Genomic DNA, 6,000 nt, shown 5'->3' with positions numbered 1-6,000 from the left:
AGCTTTCTTTTTAAAAGCCTTGCCTCTTTGCTCCCTTTTTACTTATCTCTTTCTTTGAAGTGGAACACGTGGAGAACATGTGGGTTTCAGGGAAATCTGCCATCCCAAGGGTCCCTCTCCAATGAAATGCAGGTCAGACTGAGATTTGGAGTTGAAAGCTGATTAGTCTAAATGCTCACATCTTAGAAACTCTAACCAATCTACCCATCAAGGCCGCTGATCCCATCCTGTCTTATTTGCTGCTGGGGAGGGGAGCGGGGGAGGCGCGGATGGGAGCAGAGTCAGCGCCAGACACTGATGTGCCAGGCAGAATAGCATCTTTGCACAGTGCCTCCTGGAAGGGAGGGCAGTGGGGAGGGGGCAGATGCTGAGAGGCTCATGGGAGCCGTACCAACAGATGGGTCCACGTGGGTCCCTGTCTAAACCAACTAACCCTTCCCAAGCCGATCCGCATGCGGGGCCAGAGCCCATTATTCTTCCGTGAGATCCCAAGTGAAGCGATAGGGGCCACGAAGGAATTCATCCGTCAGTGTTAGTTTGGTGGGTGGGAGTGAGGAGGCCAGGAGGGGCGGGCCCGGGGGTGGGTTTGCTGGGATTAGCCCGTGGGAGCTGAGCCAGCCTGGGCGGGCAGGGTTGCTTTGGCATTCTCCTGCAGTTACCAGGCCTCCCTGCCCACCAGGCTGCTGGTGTGCAAAGTTCAGCCCCCTCCCCAAAGAGCCCCTGAAAGGGGCCAGGAGAGGGGGGAAGGCCACCCGTGGCCTGGTGAGGCTGAGGCACAGGCTCCTTCCTCAGCTGCCAGGGAAGAATTTAATTACCAATTAAAGCCCCCTCCATCTGTTTGGGGCCTGCCAGAGAGCTCTCTCTACCCTTTAATTACATCTCTGACAACAATTTAACTCAATTAGCTGGTAAACACAGCAGAATGTAGGCAACCCAGGGCACCCTCTCTTCCCTGCCATCTGTCTGTCCGTCTTATGCTTTCCCCACTCGCTTTCAGTCTGTCTGTCCTGCCCCTGCTCCCCCATCTCATTTCGTTCACCCCCCTCCGTTTTCTCTTTTCCTTCTGTCGCTCTTCTCCAGCACCTCTTGTCTGCCTCACGCCAGCTGGGTTTTTCCCCTGATCTTTGTTATTACATCTTCCTTTCCCATCTGTCTGTCCATCCCTATCTGCTGTCTGTCCATCTCCTTCCCCGCCTCTGTCTTGTTCCGTCCATTCCAACTTTCCTTCCTTTTCTGTCTTTCCTTCCTTTCCTTCCTTTCCAGTCTCCAGGGAGCCCTCCTCTTCCTTTCCTTCTCTGGGCTTCTTCCTCCTTCTCTGCCATCCCTCCCACATGTAAGCAAATCCACCCCTTTCAACGTTTCTTCTTTGAGTCTCCTTCCTGGTTTGTTTCCCTAACCATCACCATCCCCTTTTGTTTTGTCCACTTAGCACGGACGCATGTGAGCCAGAGGATTTGGCCAGTCACCGGCTCAGGGCTTTACATATACTATTTGGTTGTGTCTTTGCAAAAATTCTGTGAAGTAGGTATAAGGATTTACAAGTGGAATAACTGATGCTCTGAGAGACTTTACATCTTGCCCAAGGTCACAGAGCTCGCAATGGTTAGAACAAGGATTCAAACCCAGGCCTGTTTACTCCAATGCTGAATAAGAGAGATGGCCCCTGTGAGGGCAGCAGCTTTGTGGATAGCAGAGAAGGCCTGAATATTGGGGAAAAGGCTCTGTGTTGCTCAGATGAAGGGCAAAGCAAGAGGTTCCCAGTTAACATTGGGGGAAAACTAGTGATGATTTCTGAAGAATCTAATCTCACTATTTCTGCTGAAGGGAACCTTCCAGATTCTCATTTGCCACAGTGTTGAAGTTTTTCAGTCCCCTAAGAAAATATTTCTAGGACCCCAAGGAGTAGGAGAGGAGAGAGAGAAACAAGTAGGCTTTAATTATCCTAGCAACCCTCTCCTGGAATGAGGCGGGGAGGAGGTGGGGGGAGGGCGGGAGAAGGGCAGACTGATCCGTCTTGTGGACAGGCAGGGACATGATGGAGACCCCAGGTCAGCCAGGTAGTCACATGGCTGCGGTTCAGGCAGACCCCAGCCAGATAAAACTCATCTGCCTTCTTCCCCCGTCCTTCCTCGGCTGACTAATCATTCTTCCTGTGATTAAAACAGAAAAGAATTGAGGGGAGACTACAGCAGAGAAGGGGAGCCTATTTCTTATCTCTGTTTTCTACCTTCCTTTTGTTTTAAGATTTGCAGTCTGTCCAAAGGGGTTAGATCCACTTCGGGTTCGGAACTCACACACCTCTACCCCGCTTTCTGCCACCTGAAGCAGGAGTGCTGGGATCTCGACTAAACTCCTCAAATGCGGGAACTGTGCTCAGAAAGCAACTGGAAACATGGGTTAGAGTCAGCCTAGGTAGGGGACTGGTACTTCGCCTAAAACCGTCATCGTTACAAATCTCTCAGAGGAGATCCTGTTCTGTAGACAGATATGAAAAGTCTGGGCAGAGGCAGCCAAGGCATAGATGGGGGCTGGAACAGAGGCAGGGACAGAGAAGCAGATCTCAAAACGTGGAGGCTCCTTGTCCAGGCTTCCCAAGCCTCATACAAGCAGAGGGCTCGTGGGCAGTTTCTGTAAACATGGTATAATGAAGACCACAGAGTAATGAGGCTGGTGGGTTGTTTTTTTCTAAACAGACACTTGATTGCCTAGAATTTCAGATGTCAAGGGACTAGAAAGGTCTATCTAACCCAGAGTCCTTCCTGCTGCCAGAATTCTTATTACAGTAGCCCTGATAATATTTCTTTGAATACTTCCAATGACAGAGAACTCACTACCTCACAAGGTAACCCTTTTCCATTTTCAGACTATTTTAATGTTTAGAAAATCCTTTCTCGTATTGTTTCCCTGTACTTCCCATCATTCTGTCCTATTTTTAGGTTGTGAAGCAATGGAGAATGTGTAAACTTTTCCTCCTCAGTTCAACTGCCAATCCAATGTCTAGAAGGCAGTCAATAGGAACTTTTGAGAATTTATTTATTTATATTTAATTTTGGCTGCTTTGGGTCCTCGTTTCTGTGCGAGGGCTCTCTCCAGTTGCAGAGAGCGGGGGTGGGGGGGGGGCACTCCTCATCGAGGTGCGCGGGCCTCTCACTGTCACAGCCTCTCCCGTTGCGGAGCACAGGCTCCAGACGCGCAGGCTCAGCAGCTGTGGCCCACGGGCCCAGTTGCTCCGCGGCATGTGGGATCCTCCCAGACCAGGGCTCGAACCCGCGTTCCCTGCGCTGGCAGGCAGACTCCCAACCACTGTGCCACCAGGGAAGCCTGAAACCGTTGAGAATTTAAACATCCCTAGTTCCTTCAGCTCTTCCTCAACTGCTCTCATTTCAAAATCTCACTGTTCTCTTTCTCTGTGCCCCTTTTCGTTAGCAATATCTTTCTTTATAAACACTGCCACAGGCCTAAACTGAAGCTCTAGATAAAGTCCAACGGGCACAAGACAGAGAAAGACTATTACCTCTCTTGTTCTGGATACTGTATTTTTATTAATGCAGATCAGACTGTAGAATTTTCTATGGCCACTACAGATCATAGTAGCCTCTATATCGTATCAGCATACTGAGGTTGCGGTCACCTAAACTGATTTGTTTTGGTATATGCCACCCTTAGGCCATGTCATCCTCATGTCTATTGAGTTAATACTTTTAGTAATAAATATAAAACTTATAATTTAACCCTTTAAAATTTTACCTCACTTAATTCAATTTAACTAACACTGATAGAGCGTTACTGTGTTTCACTGTGTTCAATTTGGGCCAGCGTTCCCATCCTACTGATGTCTTAGATCCTGAACCCCTCACCCAAAATATCCACCAGCTGTTTCAGCCTCAGATCTGATGCGCTCGTCTTCTGCATCTTCATCCAATCCCCTATAAAGCACTGATGAATACTGTGCCTCCTGAGAGGACTATTTTGAAAGAATCAACGTCTAAATGAGTCTCTCCTTCAAATGGAGGATAGAGCTGGTTTTTTGATAACTGTTAATTTTGATAAAATTCAAGTAGAGATTATCAAAAGTAGTACAATGAACTCCCATTTGCTCTCTACCCAGATTCACCCACTGTTTACATTTACCTCCATTTGTTTTATTCCTCTCTGTTCACATGTTTACATATGCATATTTTTCCTGAGCTTTTGGAGAGTAAGTTGGAGACCTCGTGTCCCTTCTTCTCTAAATACGTGAGTATGTATTTCTTAAGAACAAAGGCATTCTCTTATACAAACAATCTCAGTATAGTTAACAAAATTCGAAATTCAACATTACGCAAGACTATTATGTAATTCACAGTCCACATTCAAATTTCATCAACTTTCTCAGCAATGTCCTTTACAGCTATTTCCATCCCCACCTCCCTTCACCCCCTGTCCAGGAGCCAGCCTGGGATCGTTCAGTAGTCAAGCTCTTTATAGGAGGCTGTGGTTTTATTTCAACACTTTGCTAAAAACAGTTTGGAAACTTTTTGGGAAAATGCCAACCTAAGAAAAACAGTCAAAGCATCCCACCTTCCAAGGATGAAAATCTGGTACCCCTGAGGAGAGCAGAGCAAATGTGCTACGGACTCTGAAGCTAATTCTCATGAAACCTTCACAAATGTTTCAAGCAATGGAAGCATTTGTAACAAGTGCAGCCACCTGGTGAGATGACTTTGGAGGAAATTTCCTCAAAGAGAGGAATGACTCCTAGAGCATTTGCTTATAAATTTGCCTCATGACTTGACAGTCAAACTGCACACCATCTTATCGTTTCAGCTCCTGGAGAATAGTGCCTATGTTATAGACACATTCTCTGGGGCCCATTTGTTAAAAGTACTGGGCTGCTTGAGCTGAGCCCCAGGTTTTGCTCCCCAAAAGGGCTATTTATACTTGCCACATAGGATGAACCCTTAACCTCTAAGTTGAGGCACGAAGGAGGTAGGTGGGCAAACGAAGATGTACAGGGTAATCAATTCCCAACAACTCAAAACACGTGTCACACTGATGGAGGATGGATAACATTGACTTCCCACCTACTCAATCCATAATGGACACCCAATAAATATGAATGCACATGAACAAGCCTGTGGCAGCAGGCTGTACAGTGACCTGCTAAACTAAGGCATATGGGGCTCCAACCGGAACTTAAGTTAATGATGACCAAACAATGTTGCTGTAGATTTCCTCCCCTGCACCCAGGTTCAAAGCCTTAGGGCTTAGTGCCTAATTGTTCTCCTTCTCCCTGTCTGTCTTCCTAACATCTGGTCATCAAACTTTTTCACATTTCTCACATTTACTCTTTCCTCTCCATTCTGGTCCAGGTCCCACTTTACTGGCTCCCTGGTCTCCAGTCTCTCTCCTATTGATATATTCTACGTATTACCACTAATCTTCCCTTTAAAAAAATGTATATATATATGTACATATATATATATATATATATATATATATATATATACACACATCTCCCCATGTGTCTATGTTTAATACTTTCCTCAAGTTTCCATTTTAGATCCAGCCAAAACAACTCATCCATGAGCAAGCCTTCTTCTTGGCCTTTGCTCTTGCCATTCATTCACCTCTCCATACTACTCCACTCTGTCACTTCCTTAGAGACCTAGGCTCCATGGCTCCATGGGGGGGCCCAAGCTCCACACCCTGCAACCCTTCTCTCAGAGCTGAGTGTTGAAAACATTTGGCATCTATACTACTTTTTTGGCACTTGGCACATGACTCCTTAGATGATTTGTAATTTTAATGTATCTATTCTTTCTCCTAAGAAAGACTGTAAGCCCTTCAAGAGAAGACATCATGTTTAGCTCTCTTCTCATCTTATATTTGATGTAATGCCATTTATATAATTGGAACACAATGCATGTTCAGGTTAGTGATCATGAAATCTGTTTGAAAAAGGTCTATAACCAAATAATAATATAACAGCCAACATGTATTGAGCACAAAATAACCATC

Source organism: Stenella coeruleoalba (assembly GCF_951394435.1).
Source record: "Stenella coeruleoalba genome assembly, chromosome: 19".
Classification (NCBI taxonomy): Eukaryota; Metazoa; Chordata; class Mammalia; order Artiodactyla; family Delphinidae; genus Stenella; species Stenella coeruleoalba.
This window is presented reverse-complemented; position numbering follows the sequence as displayed.